The following is a 24,697-nucleotide window of genomic DNA, read 5'->3' on the forward strand; positions in this document are numbered from 1 at the left end:
CCGATAATTTAGATCTGCCGGCGTAGCCGAAGGCAATCGTCGACGCCAAATGCCGACAGAAATGCAGTCTGGCTCTGTCGCGCCAATACGCAAGTGCGACAGAAATAGATAGATACAAAACAGATATCATCGTGAGCGTTTGTGCATTTGGTTACGTACCCTAATATTAAATTGAGAGTGCATGAAGCCAATTCCGGACCAATTAACTCGTAGTAATGCGAATTTGCAGCCACATGTTTCGAGCATAATTCGTTACTTGTTTAAGGCGCAGTGAAATTGTGTTCTAAATTGTTTTTCGTATCAAGTTGCAACGTCAGCAACCGATGCTCTTAAGTTTTTAAGCGCAACTTGCACCACCCGCTTAAGTCAAGGTTAGTGTGCTGTCAACTGTCAAATTCCATAAGAAATGGTGGGTTAACCCTCCATTTTCGATGGTGCAAGTGACACTAAGAGAGTTACGACCCAAGACAGTGAATTTGTCCAATTTTATTTTAAATATTTTCTCTCACTCACCGGGCGTAAGCGTAAGCGAAAAGGAAGTGCGAATATGTCTTTTTTTTTTAATTATAATTATTTTTAGTATTATTAAATGACCAGCAAGGATGCCAAGATGGACCATAGTCGCTGGGCGAGACGAACTATGGTGTGGAAGCCAGCTAACACCCGCGATCGTGGCAAGCCGCCCCTTAAATGGAGAGATGACATCTGCCAACTAGCTGGCGATAATTGGCTGCGTATAGCAATGGACCGACAAGCGTGGAGGAATGGAGAGGAGGCCTATGTCCGAAGACGGGCGCTTTAAAGGTTGCTATAGATAGAGATAGATAGATAGATTATTAAATGAATACAAACTTTCCCGTGTCAATTTTCATCATTAGCCCTTTATCGCCCACTGCTAAGCATAGCCATATATCTCTTCTAGTACACTTGTCCCGGTCCTGCGTAGCCGAATGCACAAACTATCACGAAACGAAACGCTCGTAGATATCCATCTTTATCGCTCTTGCGTATTGGCGCGACAAAGCCAGACTACCTTTCCCGGCGTTTCGTTTTCGTTTCGCATCGTACAAATGCCATTCGGCTACGGGGCCTGAGCTAGTCTTAATTTTCATAGTACCTATAAAACTTTATGCAAAAATTCGTACATATTATAATTCGTTTGAGTATCTAAATAATCCTACATATTTATGTTCGTTTTTTTATAGGTAGAGAAACCCGATAAAAGTCCACGAGAAAAAACTTCAAGATTGCTAATTAAAACAACAGTCGTATTATCTAAAAGAGTTTGCTAACTTATTATTTATCCATTTCCTGAACCTACTACACCTTAAATATGAGGGCATACTGCATGAACCATACCTCCGTACTGGGAGCAAAATTAATAATGGATCTTACACATCTGAGCAGCCAAGCGTTGTCTCCAGTTTGGCAATTTACAGGTTACTAAACTTATAGAAAATTCACAAATTTTCGGCATGTGAGAACATTTTCGTAAGTAGAAAGTTCCGGGACTAAAACAAAATGTTTGGAACTGTTGATGGCTGTTTCATTTAATATTGATGTAACTTATTGGACTGTTTATTTTGCCAATAAAGAAACTACTGAAGTGAAGTTTGTTTCATAATGCCATAGATGTCTAAACTAACAGTTAGTTTACACATGAAGAAAGTTATGAACACAGTTACTATCATTTTGTCGCGAGTAAGGTTCATGTACCTACAGTTGTCAAATTAGGCATTTTATTTGTAGACAATATCAAGTATTTTCATTTCAAGAGTCGAGAGATTAAAAAAAAATGTAATTTAAATCGTGGCTAAGGAAAATTAGCCGCATTTTTGAACCAATATGACCAAAGGCAATTGCAAAACGCGTTAATCTCAATCGGGCGACGCGAGAGGCTGGTTATAATGACCATTATTGATTGTATCGACGGCGCACGTCCTTTATAAGCTTTACAATGTTTACAGTTATATGGTTTTATAAATCGTGTTATGACAAATATTTTTAAAATCAATTCAAAATTTGTTCAGTGTTGAGAAGCAAAACAAATAGACGATAGTTGATGAGATAAATCGCTAAATTAGCAAAACTAAGAGGTCAGGATTCTAAGTAATTAAGTAGTACAATCAAATTCATTTAACGTCAAATTTAAATATTTTAAAAGTATAATCGGAATACGCCTGAGAGGATACATGACTAAGTTAGCTTTATGTCATTATTGTTCAGTTTACCACAAGTGACATAGTTCAATTGTGGTCTCTGAAGGGAAACTCAACAGAATTTAACTCTAAAATGACCGCAGGCAATTGGAAAACCCGTTTATTCCAATCGGGCGACGCGCGAGGCTGGTTAATAACCATTATTGATTGCACCAACGTGCTGCCTCTTTACAGCAATTTACAGTGTTCTCGGGTGTATGGTTTTATAATAAGTCGCGTTATGACCGCGTTTATTATTGATCTAAAGAGTGAGTTTTTGTCAAGTACATCCGTAATCGTAAATACATTTTGGTAAAATGAAAGACGAAATTTTAATTTACTCATCTCTCTTTTAGCCAATCCCTCACCAATGAATATCATAAATAGGTACTTTGTTTCGACATTCAATGAAATTTCTTAGATATTTTGGCAAATATTTTGGTAAGTGAACAGGTACTATGCTTGTATGAGTGAAATATGAGAGGTCAACTGCTCGCGTTTTTAACAGGCGGTAACTGTGAGGTAACCGAGAGAGGGTGGGCGGCACTTTCAGCGGCGAGCGAGAGTGACCATACTGTACGATAGTACTCTTCATTACACTGTGCCTAGACGTAACAAGTCAACCTTGAATTGATTATCGAATCATTGTCCATAAAGTTTTTCAAGAAAAATGCACTTTCCGTCGCTATTTGACGTAAAACGCCGATTCATCGCAAGATAAACGCCGCGCCGTCATAACACGACGTTTATTACTATTAGGTACCGCTGCAGCGTCGATGTAGATCAATAATGGTTGTAAAGCTTGTTACACACAGCTGCATTTTACATTTTCTAAAAGGGCTAAGCAGAGCACAAGAAACTGCTCATGTTCAAGTTTCAGTGCCACTCTTAGCAGTTAACGGGTTAAAACAAACCAACGTATTGATATTTTTATTATTTTCATAGATTTATTAGTTACTTAGTTTGCTGCAAGAAAGCGACACACTGCAAAATTTACCATCATTTTGTAGTACCATACTTATGTCATTTAATTTTGTATATTCTATTGTCTTATCTTCCATCAATAGCTTCCCCAAAAATCAGCGCCAAGTCAAAATCTCAGCATTCATTTTAGTGCAAGTTTGACGTTTATAGGTTAAGTCTCATTGTACACCAAATAAACGATATCTATTTTATTTAGTCAGTTGTATGTAAAGTGTGTAAACTGATGTTCTAGCCGAAATAACTAGGTATCGTGACAGTCTGTTTCTATAGCTCCAATGTGGAATAGAAATTAAATAGAGATAGCTAGTTACGATAACGGTATTATCGTAAACGTTTGTGCTTTTAATGTGGCTACGTACCTTTTAGATAACAAACAAAAGAGATCCTCGGTCGATGTGTACCCAGCTTAAGGGGAGAACGTCGATGCAATCAATAACGGTTATTAAGCCCCGCGTCGATTGAGATAAACGCGATTCCAACCTTCACCGCAAAAAGGTATCTCCCTAGAAACCTAGGGCGCGTGGAAAAACTAGACATTGGAATTTAATTTATAAATGGAACATAGCTGCGGTCAGAGTGACAATCGTTGACGCTAGGTGGTGATCTAAACTAGGGCTTGTGATATACGTGTTACACGCGGAACCGTAGCTACGTAGCCTTAGCACCGGCGGTGCTAAGATCCCGTACTACACGGTCACGTCAAAGATACGTATCCGTTTCTGGATTCGGCTACGTTCCCGCGAATCTCGGCTTCGGCTCCTCTCCGCTCGGTTGTTGAAAGAGAGCTTGTAAGCGTCGAACGGACCCTTCGCATTATGTGTTATACTCGTGGTCTTTGCATTGATTTGATTCCAGATGTTTTTTTAAGTAATTACATATTGGTATTATTCTGTTCTCTGATAACCAGACATTATGAGTTTGTACAAAAAAAACCAGAGGTGGTATTGGTGGGATTTTTGAATCTCACCGGTGCCTTGTTTTGTATGCAGCCGATGACTATTTAGTACGAAATAAGCCACCCGATGAGAATCAAAAATCGCACCTCAGGTAGGTACCTACTAGCTACTTGGCGATGTCGATGAATATGAAAGTCCATCCAAATAAATATATTAATATCTCTAATTAATATTTATTTTACTCCCTAGTAAGAAATGCTACAGGTAGACCAATGCAACAATTTAAAAGTATTTTAAGTGAAATAATAATATACACTGTTGTTCATAAATATTATTACTGTCTGGACAACCGTCTTTCGTCGGTGAAAATACTAAGAAATAGTTGCACGTGCAGATAAAGATAACAAACAATAGTGTGCGGGCCATTGATAATAATTACCTTCAAGTAGCTTTGGGATTTACCTGTTAAGTACCATGTGTTCCTATTGTTTGTGAAGTTAAGTGAAAGCAAAAATAACAAACTATTTGACTATTTCGGATACTACCAACTATAAGACGCTGACTGTACATGTTAGATTATTTAAAAAAAGTTGATTAATTATAGTCTGTGTCATGTGAATGAAAATTAGAATTTTACCTATTTTTAGGGTTCCGTACCTCAAAAGGAAAAAACGGAACCCTTATAGGATCACTTTGTTGTCCGTCTGTCCGTCCGTCCGTCCGTCTGTCAAGACCCTTTTTCTCAGGAACGCGTGGAGGTATGAAGCTGAAATTTATATCAATTACTCAGGTCTACTGTCCCTTGAAGCTGTGAAAAAATCAAACTTCTAAGCCAACGCAATCAAAAGATACAGCCGTTTATGCCGCAAATTTTCGACACTTGCAAGGGAATCAAAACCTACAGGGTGCTTCCCGTGAACTCAGAATCTTGAAATTTGGTACGAAGCAACGTCTTATAGCATAGATAAAGGAAAAATTACGAAAACCATAAATTTTTAGTTACATCACATAATATATTTTTTTTTAATAATTGTAAACCTTGCAGGTTTGTACGGAACCCTCGGTGCGCGAGTCCGACTCGCACTTGGCCGGTTTTTTTATATGTTGATTATACGCGAATTCTTTTGATATAATACACATCTTTTACAATTTGTACTGGTCTATTATTTTTGCCTCCAACATAATATTTGCATCTTATTATTTTTGATCACTCTTAAAACTTTATTTAAAATGCAGAAATATGGAAACTGAAATTAAAAACTCGCCCCTTGCATTACATTCGGGGGTCTTAGTGACACGCATAAAATCTACACTAAACGTCACGGTCACGACTGGATCCGATCTACGTATAAATAAGATACGTATCTCCGTGTACACGTAGCTACGTATCTTAATTACACGTAGCCGAATCACACGGAGCAAACGGAGCGGATCTCCGTTGCCGAGTAACACGGCAACGGAGATTCGGCTACGGGTACACGAAACACGGTCACGACCAGGAGCTCTAATCTAAACACAGTCTGGCCACACCTCAGACAATGAGGATCGAAATATATGAAAGATGCGCGTTCCTACACACACAGCTTAAGCTCGTGTAGGTGAACTCTTACCATGCTTGTATGAGTGAGATATGACTGGTCGACTGGTCGCGTTTTTGAAAGGCGGTAACTGCGAGGTAACCGAGAGCGGGTGAGCGGCACTTTCGGAGCGGCAATGATAGTAAGTACTCTTTATTATTATATACAGTGGTCTGATACTACAAAAGAGCTACGAAACGCGAAATAAGCCATTTTTTCGTTGGCGTTGTTATAAATGTTTTAGATCATGGTTTACCAGAAATTTAAAGAAAGATGTTTGAAACAGACACAAAAATGTCGTTACTAAGTATAGTTATTGATAATTACACGCGTATTAGACACGCAATCGTAGACAATAAGCATTTCGGTGAAGCACGAGTCGGAATAGCGCGTTCAGAAATAAATTGTGCCACAATATTTATATTGATTAGATGCCGAAAACAATAATCCAGCGTAGGAATAATACTTATTGTGGAAATCAGTTAAACATACTTGCTGCAAGATTTGATGTTATACTAGCAAGTCAGAATGAGAATTTGTGACAAAAAAAAATCCCACTAGATCGATTCTACGATCTACTTACTATAAAAAAATCTTGTTATGAGAAAATATTTACATTAAGATCAAAATAAATAAGTACATGGTAAAAAAAGGACCCTTCAAACTTTGCATAGTGACTTTTGAGGGCATAATGAATAACTTTTATTATGGGACCAATGCTAAAATCGCAAAAAAATTGGCCGTTTCATAAATTGTGACTGTCACAATGCCGCTCATTTCTATAGAACAGACAATTTTTTTTTTCGAGATATCACCATTAGTCCCATAATAAAAGTTACCTATTCATTATGCCCTCATAGTCACTATGCAAAGTTTTAACGGTCATTATTTCGCCCTGTATATGTGTCTCAAGGAACCCTAAGAAATAATATGCCACAATCACGGCACCACGTTCATCGTCATCATTAAACCAGTGTTTAAACCATATTCCTTGCGCTTTCTTTGCGGAAAACTGAATAAACTCAGTAAGACCAGTGTGCGTAGCTGAATGCATAAACGCTCACGATAATATCTCTCTATTGCTCTTGTGTATTGGCACGACAGAGTCAGACTACATTTCTGCGGCGTTTCGCGTCGTAGAAATTCAATCTATCTCTATCGCTCTTCGCAATCAATCAAAATGCAATCTATCTCTATCGCGCGTCGCAGAAATGTCATTCGGCTACGCACTCTAAATGCAAGCTCATATTGGGCGGACAGCGACACTGGGCGTGAGGCGTACATGTCAAACAATGAAGCTCATACAAGTGCCCTGAGTGGCCGCTGCATAGGGTAGACGCACACTCGCCCTCGCTTCACGCTCCGCCGAACGCTCCGCTCTAAGCGTTCACTCAGGCCTTAACACTAAAACAGCGCCATTTTCCGTTGAAATAACTTAGCGAGGGGCTTAAGCAGGATGATTTCATTAAGTTAATCTTGAGATTGCGAAGTTAGGGAACTACATATTTATGAATGCAGATTTCTGGGAAATATCTTTGGGATTGTTTGTGGGAAGTACTGGAACTAAGCGAAATTTTTCTGTGACTCATTTGGTAAGTTTGAAATACAGCTAAGTATGTAGTGTAGATTATTTAGAAGGCTAACTTCACATGTAACCAATATTTGAAACATGTTCGCGCGTTCATACTTTTTGGTACAGTCGAGTCCATAAATTTTCTTCACCTTAAGGCCTGATTTAGGTGTACATTTCTTCACCTTAACTCTATGCGATAAGGAGAAAAAATGTACACATATTTATGAACTTGACTATACAATTTGTACGAGTAGTGCTTGCGAGTCGCCAACGCGAATGACACCCTGATATGATTACAACGTGATTCAAATATCATAACCATTATTTAAATTATTACTGAAATTCTCTGAAAATCTCCATGGTTCTCGTTTAATTCCCTATAGCCATAATTAGATACACGACTTCCTGTAGGACTAGCACACGATTGCCGCGAGAGTATGTCGCGGCGAGATAGACTACCCGTCCTTATGCCATTAATACAATTAGACAAAGATGTGTCATCTATCTCGCGGCGACATACTCTCGCGACAATCATGTGCTAGCCCTACTGAATAGACAGACTGACGTCCAATTTATCCCGGAGCCGGTAAGAATGTTAATGACGCCAGGAACTTAATCTTGGCGTCGGCAAAAATATTCAATAACGAGTGTAAATACCATCCCGGCTTACATAAAGTCTGGAGTTAGGGTTGCCACAGTTTATGGACATAATAATAAGACAAAAATAATAGCACTTACATTTGATTAAAGTGTCAAAAGGGCTCTACGTGTTGGCTTTGACTCCCCGCACGCCTCTTAAAGGTCAAAAAAAAATACCCTATGGTTTCTGTGATGGGAAAGACAGACGGAATTATCCAAATTAATTATATTTGTACTTCAAAATTACTCATAAACACACTGGTTTTATAGGCTATTTAAGTGTTGTTTCATTTATTAATCCTATTAATAATGTCAGAATATGCTTGCCTATTTCATAGTGAAAACGGTTTTAAATTTTAATGGGGTTTTTAAACGGTGTGCTGCTTATAGGTACCTACTTATTTTTTTAAATTCGTCTTCTTGTCAGGTATTACGAGTAAGTATATTTTATTTTATTTTCTCATGTTAATCTAATAAGTCAGTTGGAATATGTACCTACACTTTCTAAAGTAAGTGACTTTTATGTGTTTCTAAAATAAGTGAGGACGAAGTCACTTTTAATTATTAAATATTACTTGTTCGATTTTGTTACTAACATAGAAAATAAGCGACTTAACTAACACATTTTTTGAACCATTTGATGTCTGAATTAAATAAATAAATTAAATACCTATATTTATTGATGCCAGCTTATCTATAATCAGGGATTCTCATAAGTTTTTAGAAGGGTAGCAGCCCTGCATAAATCCCTTATAAGATATTCTTATCGGGCCCCAGCTTCGATGAATTCCGCGATAGGCATACAAATCCACGTCTTACGTGTTTTGTGATTGTTTTCTTATTTATTACGTTTACTTTTTGCGTTATTAAATTTGTGGGCTTTGTGAAGAAAGAAAGATTTATTTATGTAAGGCGTCTGAACAAAAGTGATAAATATTGGTAGGTACAACTTGAAATTAGGGTTGACTCAGGGTAAAACGGAATCTGACGAGGTTGCGGAGGAGTGCCGAAACGTGCCTGCGACCTCGTCCAATAAGCCCTGAGGCGGCAATCGAGGGGTTTTAGTGGGTACACCATGGGTCTCATTAGCCTATATGGGAGTCCCACATAACTAGAGATGGGTCGTGGGTAAAATACCCAATCTACCCACCTACCCATCTACCCGGTATTTACCCGTATCTACCCAAATTGACGGGTAGATTCATTTCATGTTGGACATGCTGATTTGTGTTAAAATGGAGATAAATACTAAGTTTGTGGTTGTAATTTTTATACACAATTTAAAACAAAACTGTTCAGTCAAATTAGTCAAATAGACAATTAAGTTTACAGAAGTTTTAATGTATATTTTTAAAAATAATTAAAAAAATATGTTTTATGTGTGCTTTTTAGATTGTATTAATTAGTCGTATATATACGATAAATATAAAGTTCCTAGTACTGGTTGGAGGGGGTTATGGTGGGGTTAGGGGAGGTAAAATCTATTTTTTTTTCATATTTCATGGAAACTATCATCAATATCGAAAAGTATTGTATGTACGAACTAAAATAGACACAATTTCCTACAAAAAAGTTTATATGCATTTTTGTCATAAAACATACTATGTATGAGTTATGAGCTTGAAAAAGATTTTTTTTTAATATTTTTATTCACATATTTTTATTTTCAGTTTTAATTTATCAAACTTATAATTTATATTAAAAGCATTTGAAATTATTTCCGTATGTCAGAGAATGATATTACACGATTTTTATAGTTGGAGTGATACACTAAAATCACATTTTATCTCATAGCAACCTATTCGTTCCCAATTTGAATAAACATTGTGTGTACAATTACAAAGACTGACTTAAATTAATCTATTTTAGCCCAAACACCATTTAAAAACGTCAAATTTGGAAGAAAAATGAAAATACCCGCGTATTTACCCGCGGGTAGGTAAATATCGGGTATTTACCCGGTAAATACCCACCGTCGGGTATTTACCTGGGTAGTTACCCATCTCTACACATAACCATCCCAGGCCGGTCCCTGCGCCTCGGATGGTATGCGTAACGCATTTCCCCTCGTAAAAAAAAAAGGTAAAACGGAATGAGGCGGATTCATGCAAGAATTTAAAAGGTATCACGTAATCTTCGAACCACATAACTCCTTTCATAGAAATTGATATTGCCTTTTTCGCCTACCTAGTATAACTCCTCGGGTGCCATGCTGATTTAAAAAAAAAAACTGCTATTTTAATGCGAAAATCCCTTTTTATTACTACGTCAAGACTCAACTGACATCACATGTGTTGTTTCATACACCTAAGAAAACGACAAAATCATTTCTAAAAGAAAACATGAGATGTCTGACTGTCAACAAAATATTGAATAACTACGAGCTATGGAATGTAGAAGTATAAGGAAAGAAATTTGTCAAAGTAGAACAGTCGAAAAATTACGTGTCAAACCCTTATGTAAGTACCTTAAATTGCAGCGCCACCTCCATACTACGAGCGGTGATAAATGTCACAGTCAAACTCAAGTGACATCCCAACCGGAAGATTTTTTTGGTTATAGTGGCAGCTCTGAATAGTGATTCAACTAGGTAACGTCACTTCCCCTTTAAACTATTTTTAAGAAATTTATACTAAAAATATGGAAAAAAAATATTAAAAAATATATTTTTGTGATCTAGAGGCGTACCTATGTCTCAAAATGGTTTTCGATTTAGGAACATTGAAAATTTAGAAACTTTGTCAATTCGCTCGCCTCGTCAACCGCTCAGTGCAACCGCGCCTCCTAACGGACGTCCTTACCGCCAAACAGCGATGGCATTATTTCATTACGCCCGGTCGGCATAACCAAATTGGACTGAAACCGCAAACCGTTTTGGTCAATCGAGTCACGTAAGCCACGTTACGTGGCGTAACACCTGTATCGGAACTACGGTTATCGAATTAATATCACTATCCTATTTTGAAATATGTACCTACAAAAAATTTCTCAAGGGGACTGAGGAAGCTATATTTTGGCGTTTACATGGGTCTTCATTTCTTGAGAGCCTAGTCTTTTAATTATTTGTCTAGTAATTTTATTGTGAATTGATTGTTAATAATTGGTAATAATCAATCTATCGGAAGTCACTGTAATTAAATATACAAAAGATTCAGATGAGAAGCTTTTAGTGACTGTTCTCTCTCCTCATCATCATCATTTCAGCCATTAATCGCCCACTGCTGAGCATAGGCCTCCGTTCGAGTACGCCACTTATCCCGGTCCTAATCTCATCCAGAAGTGCCCGTTTTAGGGTTCCGTATTTTGAATATCGTCCACACAACGAGCCAACGGGTGCCAGGCGCTTCTTACATCCTGTTCTCTCTATTTTTTCCTAAGTATAGTTTTCTTAACATTGTTACTTACGTTTTATGAATGCTCTCTCAGGACAATATTTCAGCTGATTCTGATGAAATTAGACCTGTTGACAAACAAATTTAAATTAATACCAAATTTGACATACATACAACATACATACAATCACGCCTGTATCCCATAAAGGGGTAGGCAGAGCACATGAAACTACTAAAGCTTCAGGGCCACTCTTGGCAAATAAGGGGTTAAAAGAAAACGAAACTGTCAAATTCCTCCTCCTCCTTAATGTCCTTTTTGTCAAATTTGACAAAAAGGTATAAATAGGATAAATCTAATAAATATCAATGAATGTTGGCAGTATGCTAATATTTTTATTGATTCCTAAAATACTCTCATACTTTCTTCCGCGTAAAGCTTACTTTTACAAGTAAATGTATTAATTTTACAGTGTAATAAAAGCACATACATCGTAAATTATCACATGCATTTCCTAAACAAGTACATGCATCGTAAAATGAATTTAAGCGCGAAGGATACATGAAGAACGATAGCACTTCCCGCCTCTTTTAGCGTAACGGCCCAGCCACGACATTGGTCTAAGCGCGACAGCGGTGAGCGGCAGCCATACGTGCGAATGAAAAGTCCCATCGCTGTGTCTCGCTCCAATATATGGCCGCCGCTCACCGCTGTCGCGCTTAGACCAATGTCGTGGCTGAGCCGTAATAGGCACTCTTCGCAATCGTTCGGCGAAGGCCTTCGAGTTATCTGTGAGGCCGATAGTTGAATTGAATCTATTTCGTCCTTTCTTAAAGATCGTGAGTATTGTGACATAGTATACCGGGTGTGCCCAGTAACACGAGTAATGTAAACATAGATTATTCTTCGCAAACGATTTCAATTATGCTCAACAACTTTTTAAAATTATAAAAAGTTTAGATTTCTCCTTTTTCATACAAATTAAATATTATCATCACTGTCAGCAGTTAAGAGGACATGTCTTGTCACGCTATTAATAAAAAAAATCGTAATACATTGCGTGTTAAAATAAACTGTACCTTAAAATGAGTACCTTGAAATAAGAGAAGCTATTTATAAACGTCGCTGAACATTGTTTGTCAGTTTGAAAACTATTTATTAGCTACGCTTTATTTTTTGCTCGTGTTACACAGGCCACAACCTGTGTAGTCTAAATATATTACTAGAGCAGGCTCCAAGGGGATCTTCGTTTGCAAAAATAGCGCACCTCATTCTGACTTCAGATATATATTTTCTAGATCCCGGACATCATATAAACACATGTTGCCAACCAGTTTTGTGGTCCCCTTCCCCGCACCCCGACAATCAAAAATCGCATACAAAGAAAAAAAAATTCATCAAACCATGCCGTGTGGGATATCAAATGAAAGGGCTTACTGAGTAGTTCACGAATATATAGCATACTATAACATTTATTACACTTCCTCTAAGAATTTTTTTGAAAGTTTACTAATATGCTCGATTTTCGAGTTAACTTTAAACCACTATTGCTTGAGAAGTTATGAATATATTTAAATCGTTATTATTTTAAATAACTAACAATAGTCCATTGTTTGCGAACCAATAGTTCGTACAGTAAAAATGTTGCATGGAGGAGCGGGGGAGCAATAAAAAATGGCGAGTTTCGATGTTTCAATATGGTTCTTAAAATTCGGTTTCTGAGTGGAATTTCATTGCGGGACAATATAATTGACAGATTAAAGTGGGAGGAAGAAAGCAGGAGTAGAAAAAATAATCTAAAACAACAGTTATACACAACGTTTGGCCACGAGAAAAATATCGGAACTCGCCATCTTTGATTGCTCCCCTCGCTCCCCCATGCAACTTTTTGACTGTATTAACTATTATTTTGTATACAATGGACTATTGTTAGTTATTTAAAATAATAATGATTAAAATGGATTCATAACTTCTCAAGCAATAGTGGTTAAAAGTTAAGTCGAAAATCGAGCATTTCAGTAAATTTTCAACAAAAATCTTAGAGGAAGTGTAATAAATGTTATAGTATGCTATATATTCGTGAACTACTCAGTAAGCCCTTTCATTTGATACCCCACACGGCATGGTTTGATGAAAAAATTTTTTTCTTTGTATGCGATTTTTGATTGCCGGGGTGCGGGGAAGGGGACCACAAAACTGGTTGGCAACATGTGTTTATATGATGTCCGGGATCTAGAAAATATATATCTGAAGTCAGAATGAGGTGCGTTATTTTTGCAAACGAACACCCCCTTGGAGCCTGCTCTATACTTGATTTTGGTTTTAGAGACCTCTTGACATCGTAAATTCAGTGACATTACGCTTCTGTCATGTATGACTCGTCATTACTATCGAAACAGCAAACAGCAACCAGTAGGTATGTTAATCCATATCCATACTAATATTATAAATGGGAAAGTGTATATGTTTGTTTGTCCCTCTTTCACGGCAAAACGGAGCGACGAATTGACGTGATTTTTAGGTGGAGATAGTTGAAGGGATGGAGAATGACATAGGCTTTGTCTCTTTCTAACGCGAGCGGAGCCGCGGACAAAAGCTAGTTTTAGGTACTTATTTCATTTAGTTTCTCCGAGACTTTATAGAAATCAAAGAGTTTTTATTTATAAGACGCACAAAAAAAATATTCATGACAGTAAACCATTTACTTTCATAATTGTCTTTCTAGAACTGCTGTAAATTTAGCTGAACAAACAAAACACTTCTGTAAAAACGGTGAACAAATTAAGTCCCCTTTTTAATAGCTCCGCCCGTTGCTCAATTAGGAGCTTTTTCCAGTACTTCCGCTGCTAACTTTAAATTTATTTTGATAGAAAAGTGCCGGTTTATTTCATTTTAAAATGCAGTTTACTAAAATTTTGTAGGACACTTCGAGATTTCCTCTTCTTTTCTGCTTTTCGTGTCAGTTTTTTCGTTCTTTAAAGTGGGATCAGAAGGTAAACGGCACTTAAAGTTCTATCTGTTTATAAATCTGGCACGTAGGTAGCTAAAAATTCGGCGTTGTGCGCTGTGCAATCGCTGCTGGATGCCAGGAAAATAGTTGTCAATGCCGTTAGCCAATTTATGTATGTTAAACATACTTTTACATGACTTTCGGGCCGATTTTTGAGTCTCACGCATTCGAATTCAGAAAATTGTCACTGAAAATAATAAGCAAGTCACCGTTTTCAACCGGTATTTTAGTGACAAATTCCCGTATGCGAGATTCAAAAATCGCCCTCTCAACCCATCGCTAAGTTTAATCTTCCACTGAATGCCCGAGGATACAACGTTATATATTGTCGAGTGTCATTGATGCAGTATTTGTTTGTCCCATATACCGCTCGAAAGACAAAGTGCTGAAAGATATCGGCGAAAAAGAACAGAACGACTTTGGACAGGAAACCATGACTAAATTCAAGAAAAGATCGTACACAGATTTTAAAGACCGGCAACGCACCTCCAACCCTTTTGGTGTTACGGGTGTCCATGGGCGGCAGTGATCGCTTACCATCATGCAACCTGTCATCATCATCGCAGGCAAGATCCAAATCTTTGGGTTATGGTGACACAACAGTAAGGTTTTTTTTTTATATTTTAAAAGTACGAATGCTCTAATTTAGTAGGTATTCGAAATCTAGTCTTCACATAACGACAATTATTTTATTGCAAAATGAAGAATCGTGGGAGCACTCGTATTTGTTTAACGTAGATTGACCCAATGAGATAAAATATTTTGTTTTAGCTAAATGAGCTTTTCTTCAACAATCTAATTTTGCAATAAATGCAGTCTACATTTATATTCTTTAATGTCACTTATATAATTGTATTATTTAATCGAATTACACTGTAGTTACGACAATTTTACGACAAAGAAATACAATTATCATTTATTTCTGAGACTTTAGATACCATTTTACCTAACAAAATTATTCACTCTGACATCACTCGGCGTCACCACCCGTCGTTATACCCGTAGCTAGAGATGGGTAGGGGTGAGTAAATACTGAGTATTTACCCGTAATTTACTCAAAGCACCGAGTAAATACTCGTATTTACTCATTTGGGTGAGTAGAAACTGTTACCTAAAAATAATTTTAAAAATGAGATTTAAGTACTTAGTCGTGTTTATTTTCACTGTGTGGACATGTATAAATGAGATTTATATTATTAGAAGCTTATGGGAGTCTTAGTTTGTCGAAAAAGAGGTAATCATTGTGAGAAAAAAATAGTGATGATGTTTAGTTAGCAGTTTTGTTTTAAAAAAGCAGGTATTTACAGTAAAAGTATGAGACTTAAATTAAATTGATGTTCTAGATAACGGCATGACGTTCGGAAGTGATTGTTAATGTGGCACTTCACTTACGACCTTTTATTAAGGGTTTTCTAAAGAAAACTCAAAAATGGCTCAGCTGATGACTTTTAAAGTACTAGTTTTGTGTTTTGTATTATATGGGCAATAATTTGACGGTTTCTGGATATTTTTCCAACAACGAATTCGAAAGTTATAAAGGTATAAACATTATTTCGGCCTTAATTATCGTTTTATTCCAAAACTGTTCATATTATTAAAAAAATTTTTTAGAAACATTCAATTAATTTTTAAAGACCTATCAGATGATGTATAATACACTGGTAATTTCTGAATTTTATTTTTGTGAAAAATAGTTACATGTATGGAGAGCACGTCCTTAAAATAAAATTCATATAAATTTGATTACTTAACTTAGTAGCCGATAACAAAATACACCAATATTTCTAATTTGTATTTCCATTTCAGCACGCTAAATAGTTTATACCCACCAATTTGAGTAAAAACGAGTAAATACGGGTATTTTGAGTAAATACTGAGTATTTACTCGATATTTACTCTTGAGTATTTACTCACTACCCATCTCTACCCGTAGCATTAGAAACTTGTACACTCAAATTTTGAAGAAATATGGGGTTATAATACTAACTCAATATCGAAAACGTGCTCGTATACTCAAAGATATGTGCTGATTTATGAAGAGGGAGGAATAAACGCAAACAACGATGGAATGAAAGAAGTAAGTGTTGAAATGACGAAAGATGTTAGGAGATTGGATGAGGAAGACAAGTTGTACCGACCCCACATAGCGTGGGATAAGAGGAACAAGAAGGGACTCGTAAATATTGTTTTCATCACCCACACACACTAAATGTGCTATTGCAAGCAGGCGGAGCGTGAGTAATAGAAAAATCGTTCTCCCAAGGGAGTTATGAAATTTCTAGTACTTTACTTAACTTTTTTACATCTATTTACATATTTTTTACATTGCGAGTGTGATGAAAAACATTGTGTGTAACTCGGGGAGTGTGAATATTTTTTTTTTAATTAGCCTCTTTTGTGTCCCACTGCTGGGCAAAGGCCTCCCCTCGCTTTCTCCACTCGACCCTGTAGTTGACATTTTCCCACCATTTTGGGTAGAATGCGTCCAGGTCGTCCCGCCATCTCCTTTTTGGTCTGCTGATTGAACTTACCTCCCCGTCTATGTGTATGTAATATTACAACTTATTAAATTTGAACTTACTCCGAATTGAACTTACTCTTTAGTTGCACAATGTACTATTTGTAAATTAGGTAAAATCCTAAACTAATCCCATGCAAACATTTCAGCACTATCATAGCAGACAATCAGCCTGATTGTCCTTACATAACCCGTTCCACAAACCTGACCCCAACCATTGTTATATTATCAATCCATTCAGACCACACCCATTGTGCATGCGATGCAACAATGAAAGTATCTGATAGAGAAATGTCATGCAATTTGACTTATGGCTCTTGCAAATCGTGAAGCAACTTGATATGTTGCACCAATCTGTAATTACGCGTCAAATAGTGCCTTTAATCAGCCCCATCTTTTGTTGGATGAAGAAATTGGTGCTTTTCTTAGTAAAGGACCTTGGTTGTAGCCTTGTAACAAATGAATGGGTAGAAAAAACAATTATTGTGTGAATGGACGGATGAAATGTGAATGGCGTTGATGAAAACCGTGATTAATTATAATGTATCATCGCTAAATTGTGTAAGAGGCATCAGCTGTACCATAGAACAATCCTATTATGGTAATAAATTATAATTACGATATGAGTAAGAGGATTTCAATAGTATTTTATACAATGCTGATATAATACAAAGCTTTTCAGTCGAGTACCATGTTTAGGCCACGAAGCAGTATAGAATATTTATGTACCTACGCACGGTGTAGTGTGTGTATCGTCTATGTGTCACCTACTATTAAGGCAGTAATTAAACACATTTACTCCTGAATAGTTGTTTGCTTACAATCCGGCAGCCGCCTCCCTTATAACGGTACAAATAAAGTATGATTATGAAAAAGGCTAGTTTTTTTGGGAATTCATACTAATATAAATGGAGATAGTTGAAGTGTGATATCTTAGGATATCTTAGGCTACTTTGTGTCCTTTTCTAACGCGAGCGAAGCGAAGTAATACAATAATGCAGCAAAAATTAGTTTAATATTCCCTTGCCATTTCGATATCTGCACACTAGAACGACTTAAACATTATTTTTCGTCGAATCTTTTCAATCAGATTGTAAAAATTCAAACACGTTTTTGAATTTGTAGTCAGAAAAGAGGGCACCAACGTTATATGAAGAAATAGCTATAAACTATCTTCACATCATCCTCCTTGCGTTATCCCGGCATTTGCCATGAGAGCCTGGGGTCCGCTTTGACAACTAATTCCAAGATTTGGCGTAGGCACTAGTTTTTACGAAAGCGACTGCCATCTGACCTTCCAACCCGAAGGGTAAACTAGACCTTATTGGAATTAGTCCGGTTTCCTCATGATGTTTTCCTTCACCGAAAAGCGACTGGCAAATATCAAATGACATTTCGCACATAAGTTCCGAAAAACGCATTGGTGCAAGCCGGGGTTCGAACCGCGACCCCCGGACCCGCGACCTCCGGAACGAAAGTCGCACGTACTTACCGCTAGGCTACCAGCGTTTCCACTATCCTCACAATTTAAAGAAATTCAAAAGATGAACATAAACTCGTAGTTTAAAATGTGAAACTTGTTGATACAGAGCGGGCTAAGGAAGATAGCACGAGACACACAGTTCACTCATTCGGGTGAGTGCTTCACAAAATATAATTTCACAGGAAAAAGCTTCTAAAGTCTACACTCGGCTTACTGAATATGTAACAGGTTAGTTCATGGAATACACACAGATATTATCAGACTGTTTCACTACGAGACCATTCGAAAATCGTAAAAAAAATCATGACACGCGACACGTGATGTGCGAGGCAGGGTCGCCATATATATAAGGGAGGCGGCTGCCGGGTCGTAAGCAAACAACGATTCAGGAGTGCTTTTATATAATAAGCAAGACACATATACGATACACACACTACAGTATGGGAGACCACAGTTTTTTTCTCAATTGCAAAGTTGTTCCCATAGTAAAAGTTATGTCATAACTTTACGTTCATCCCGTAAATTATTACAATTACTAAATGAACAGCCTGTATAAGGAATTACATAAGCTTTCTTTGGGTTGACACCGATTTGACCTACAATCTATTTTAGTTAAAACTTTGCTTCGACGTGCACTCAAGCTGCATTCATATACAAAACCAAATAGTAGATATTGGTTAACCTTATGTCACTTACACTAAATAACACTAAAGGTAGCTTTAAGAATTGAAAGCAAAAACATCCTGTCATATTAAACTTGAAAAATATAGAAATAAATTATAATTTCACTTTCCAAACACATTTAGAATTATATTGGAATGTAACGGAAAGTTCGGGGCTATAATAAAAAGCTGTTAGGCGTGACCTTCACCTATAAATTATTACGCGTTGAATTGGAAACATCGTAACACTTATTATGGCATATATTTCATCTCATACCAGTAATACCTTTAAAAAATAATTCTTGTTTTTACATATATTTAGTAGGCGAAGTAAGATGTACATCTTATATTTATCTCTCAGACAAAAGGAAATGCGCAATTTTGAGGCACAAATTAAGTTAGATATTGTATGATATTTATGTATTAAAAAACCCTATTATATATTATGTGATATAACCGAGGACTGTAGGGCTCGCTCGTTCCTCGCTCAACGAGTTGCGATATAACTTTAATAAACTTTTCAAATATTTGAACACTAAAATACAACTAGGGAACAAATCAAATTATTTTATTGAATATTTTCGATTTGTTCTTTTTTCAAATATATAAATTATAAATTGAAATAGATCGGTGGGCGGGCGTGTGGTCTAGTGGTAAGGACGTTAGCCGCGTAAGCTGAAGACCCGGGTTCGATTCCCGGCTCAGCCACCAGTGGGCCTTGCCGTTTTTTCTTTCGTGTATGATATCTATTTCAATTTACTAAAATACAAGCAAAACAGAAAATATTCAAATTAATAAGCCAACTCAATGTTCGTTCGCGTGTTACGCAAACTTTTACCAACTGGAGCATACATTTCCGTATTGCTTTTCGGTGTTCCGTTGGAAGTAATTTCATATCGGAAATAGAATAGGCGATTTTTATTATTTCAATGTATTTCCTAGAATCGCCTCGGAAGAATGGTTTCGTAAGTTTACTTCGGAGAAAAAGCTCTTTATGAGACGAATTATATTCTTTTACACTGGAATAACGTGCTTAGTTTTAAATTTTTTGTACCTACTTGTTAATTTAACGTCTACTACGAACGACATTCAATATAATCGTATCCGAAGGTATGCTGGATCAACTCCAATCGCATCTGACAGCGTAGCCACGGAGAAATACTACGGACTAGTTTCGTCTGATTTTGCAATTAGCCCTTTAAAACTTCAATACCAATTTCATATCGCTCTTTAGCTGAAAAACAGAGATAGGGAGTTGAGAGATTAACGTAGGCACAAAATCAACCTCAGGGCTTTAATTGAGTCAGACACTTATAGACGATATTGATACGGGTACCTACAGAAATATTACCTAAATAACTAACGAAAGTCATTACTTTCGTAATTGCGTTGATACTTATCATAGCTATATAACTTCTACTCCCATAATGCTTTCTTACTTTAACAATGCTTTTCCAATACGAAGCTCAACTTAACTTAGCCAGCTGTTCAACTCGGTCGAATGGAGCCGCAGGGAATGGGAATTCTCTGTAATATCACAGAATATACAATAGTACAAGTAATATTCCCATTACTTGGTCGCAAGTACACTCATGAATCGAGTAGCCAATGACCCTATTTCTTAGTTTTTGAAGGCCTTGTTCAAACAACAAAGATCAAATCCTTGGTCAAGGAGATAACCGAGTTCTGCCTTACTACACCGTCAAGACAGCGCCACTTTTCTTGGTCCAGTGTGCGCTCACGAAACGATCACGATAATATCTCTCTCGTAGCTATCTATCTCTATCGCTCTTGCGTATTAGCGCGACAGAGCCAGACTACATTTCTGCGGCGTTTCGATGGCGTTTCCTTTCGCAAAAATGCCATTCGGCTACGGGCCCTGGATATACACCGGGGTTTTGGGAGCGGCCTGATTTACAAAGTTCAAAAGATTACAAGCCCAAAAATGACGAAAGAAATAAAAGATAGACATTACTTTCACATTTCTAGGTACTATCGGCTGCAGAAGTGCATGGCGAATTTATCAAAAAATTCATTTATAATTTCTCCATGCACTTTTGCAGCTGATAGTACATTTGGAGCAAGTTACATAGTTTAATTTATATTTTAGTGATTCAAGTTACTATAAAAAAGTTATAAATAAGGTATATCGGGGCCAATCTCGGAAATGTAACACTGGTCTATTTTTCCATGTTTTACTATGTTTACATTATTAAATAGAGTGTCCACCGGTTATATATATATATGTGTGTTCAGTGGATACATGTAGAACTCATAGTGTAATAGCGGAAAAAACGTATCAGTTACACTTGCTCCCCAGTCGAGATTTGCCTCGCTGTACCTTACCTACACGAATTCATTCCCGCACCCAAACCCCGATGTATAGTTACTTCTAGTCAATTGTCTATTACTTGCAAGTCCGTTAAAATAAATATTCGCCATCTCACTTGGAGAATCCTTGAGGCATCTGACAAGACGTGCTCTTGCTATGTGGCCCAGAATGCCTGGTCAACATACCAAACGTCAGCGAATGACACGCCAACAACTGTGTCGCACGATGTCTACCTAATGGAAGAATGATAGAAAGAGATGATTACGCTATACTACGGAACGTAAACGATAAGCATATTGGATAGGCAGTTTGCTCTTTTAAAATTTAAATTTTCATCCTTCTTTTAGGTCAACTGAGAATTGAGCCCTTGGTTCTCCCGTGCTTGGCAGACGATTGGAATGTATCCTCTCTTAGTTGCGCCAAATTGCTTAAACATAACTTTGGTATTACTTATGGCAACATTATAACTACCCGTAGTGTAGCTGTAAGCTGTAATTCGTGTGCATGTTAAGAGCCTACTTGTATGACGACCGACAGTGGGGAAGAAGTCTATAACTTAGGGTCTCCCCAAACCTATTGACGCGATTTCGACTTTCGACGAACAAAAAAGGCTCGTTAGTATGAACATGCGTACATACACATGCGTTCAGCGACAACGACGCGTAAGCATCTTAATATTAACGAGAGATTGTTGATCAGTTAGAGCCAATTCAGCGTCGATAGGTTTGGGAAAACCCTCATCCCGCGATCACTGAGGTCTACCGAATTAAATTACCAAATTAAAGCTAAATTCCGTCTCTTGCCTCCATTATCATCATCCTCCGGTGTCCTGCCGTTTCGCCAAAAAACGTTTCGTCAAATTTCATTTCCCAATAATCATATCGCAATAGTTTCATTTCCCAAAGTATTGTTTGGCAAAGGTATGTTTCGCAATGAATTTGTTTGGTCAAATTATCATTTGGCACAATTTTACTTAGTCAAATTTTATTTAGACAAAATTTTATTTCGCAAACGTTTTTAATGGCAAAACTTATATCCCAAAAACATGTTTGGTCAAAATTTCACATCGCAAATTTCGAAAATATTTAGGCATTTGCATTTTCATTTCTACGGGATTAATTTAATTTACCGAAGATGTTTTTGCCAAATTTAACTTAAAATTGTCAAATGATAATTTCAGTTTTATTCCCAAGGCTTCAGTTGGACAAGAAAAGTTTGCTCAACTTTATTTTTGTCAAATTAATTACTGGACAAAATTATTTTGTCAACTATTTTTTGTCAAAAAATGTTTCTACAAATTACACCATGCAAAACCACGTTTGACATAAATATTACAAGGCATAAATGTAATGTAATAATTTTATTAGTATTGTAACAGAAAACTCGTATGCGACAGGGTCAGTTTAGGTGCGACGACGAGCGAAGCGAGGAGGAGCGTGTTAGGTTGACAGTGAGCAAACCGGAAATGGCTTTTTAAAGTAATTAAAAATTAATAGAACATAATGGTTTTGAAAACATAAGGTTTCTTTGTAATAAAATGTATCCGGACATGTAAGTGAAAATGTCATCCTTGACATTTGCAGCAGGAGGAAAAAAATTACGACATACACATTATTTCACACTAATCTTGGACACAAAGTATAAAATCAACAAACAAATTTCTAGTGCGCCATTTAATTACAATATATTGGGAAATGGAAATTTTGCCTAACAATACCTTTGACTAAATAATATTTGGTAAAATGAAATTTGACCAAGTAAATATTTTGGGAAACAAATACTTGCCAAAAAAAGTTTTGCTAAATGTCAATTTGCGATAAGTTGTTTTGCCAAACGTTTATTTGGGAAATGATAATTTGGGAATAATAGTTTGGGATGTGAAACTTTGGGAAACGTTTTTTGGCAAATCGTCAGTAAACCTCATCCTCCTTGCGTTATCCCGACACTTGACGACACTTTGACAACTAATCCCAAGATTTGGCGTAGGCACTAGTTTTACGAAAGCGACTGCCATCTGACCTTCCAACCCAAAGGGTAACCCCTAGGTTAGGCCTACCTTATTGGTATTAGTTCGGTTTCCTCACGATGTTTTCCTTCACCGAAAAGCGACTGGAAAATATCAAATGACATTTCGCACATAAGTTCTGAAAAACTCATTGGTACGAGCCGGGGTTCGAACCCGCGACCTCCGGATTGAAAGTCGCACGCTCTTACCGCTAGGCCACCAGCGCTCTTGCGTCCATTATACAATCTTTATTTACGCTCACTCGACTCAAATCTCAGCTTCAAGAGCCGTAACTTCGTTCATAATTACACCCAACAGGTATAATTTATTCCGTTTTAAGTCATTTAACTCATTGCCAAAGTTCTTAAGGGTGGATATTATGCTAGAAGATATTGTACGTATAAAATTAAGCTAAATATTTTTTCTGACAGGTCATTAGAAAAAAAAATATCGACATTTACTGCTCAGTTTATTTAGAGGTGTCACTTGTTTTGTAAGATATGATTTCATTTTGTTTTCTAAAACATGTCTTCAAAAATGTCTGTTAGCTCCAATATCTCGTCTAAACATACACATGAATACATTTTTCTCACCAAGATCATTTATTTTATTTTAATGTTGGAATTGTAATTTTTGTATATGTTCAATTATGATCATTTATTTTATTTTAATGTTGGAATTGTAATTTTTGTATATGTTCAATTAAATAACGCAAATAAGGTTTAGTTAAATAACCTACTATAAACTCCTAAGATAGTTAGATTACACATTGAATAACCATTAACAAGATCTATAAAATCATTATTAATAACCTTAAAGAACCTTAAGCCATGTTCATTATGAAAGTATCATCCGAGACCAACTTAAAGTCGTTTATAAGTCAACGCAACTTTGATAAACTTGTGCGTTGTGACATCTGAGCAATAGCTTTCTCTTTTTGAAATTAGTTTGTTTTCAGAAAGTTTATTCCATTTTTCTGAGACGTTTAAGTAAATGGAGCGAGTCATTTAGTACCGGAGTGGAGTAAATATAAATGTCCGGCTGTAAAGTGAATTAAGTTCTGCGTCGAATTTTCTCGCAAAGTTGTTGGTCTGGTCTGGTGGTGTACTATTTTTTTTAAATGCAATTTTAGTATCATCATCATCATCATCGGCCTTTAAGTCTCTAACAGACTATTCAAGCAGTGTCAGGTGGGGCGACAACGTTTTTCGTGGCTGTGTAAGCCAATACGGGAGCGGCAAACACGACCACAACTCTGGCAGGTGTAGTGTACCTACCCGAGGCGAAGAGGTATCTCGCAGCAGGGTTAGCACATGATTGCCGCGAGAGTATGTCGCCGCGAGATAGACTACCCGTCTTTATGTCATTAATACAGTTAGAAGAAGACGTGTCATCTATCTCGCGGCAATCATGTGCTAGGCCTACTGATAACGCTTGGCTCGCTTACTTGCGAGTGCCGCAAATCAAGCATTGTCGCAAGTTTGGTGTTG

General features: G+C 36.9%; 1 protein-coding gene across 1 annotated transcript in view; it reads right to left on the bottom strand.

The window, feature by feature from the left end:
• LOC125229825 (uncharacterized threonine-rich GPI-anchored glycoprotein PJ4664.02) overlaps positions 1 to 24,697 on the bottom strand; it is a 146,803-nt gene that overhangs the window by 67,126 nt on the left and 54,980 nt on the right. Inside the window, exon 2 of the mRNA XM_048134765.1 lies at positions 11,273 to 11,327. The gene's annotated coding sequence lies outside the window, so the exon portion shown is untranslated. The remainder of the gene's footprint in view (positions 1 to 11,272; positions 11,328 to 24,697) is intronic.

This window comes from Leguminivora glycinivorella, chromosome 9 (assembly GCF_023078275.1).
Source record: "Leguminivora glycinivorella isolate SPB_JAAS2020 chromosome 9, LegGlyc_1.1, whole genome shotgun sequence".
Taxonomy (NCBI): Eukaryota; Metazoa; Arthropoda; class Insecta; order Lepidoptera; family Tortricidae; genus Leguminivora; species Leguminivora glycinivorella.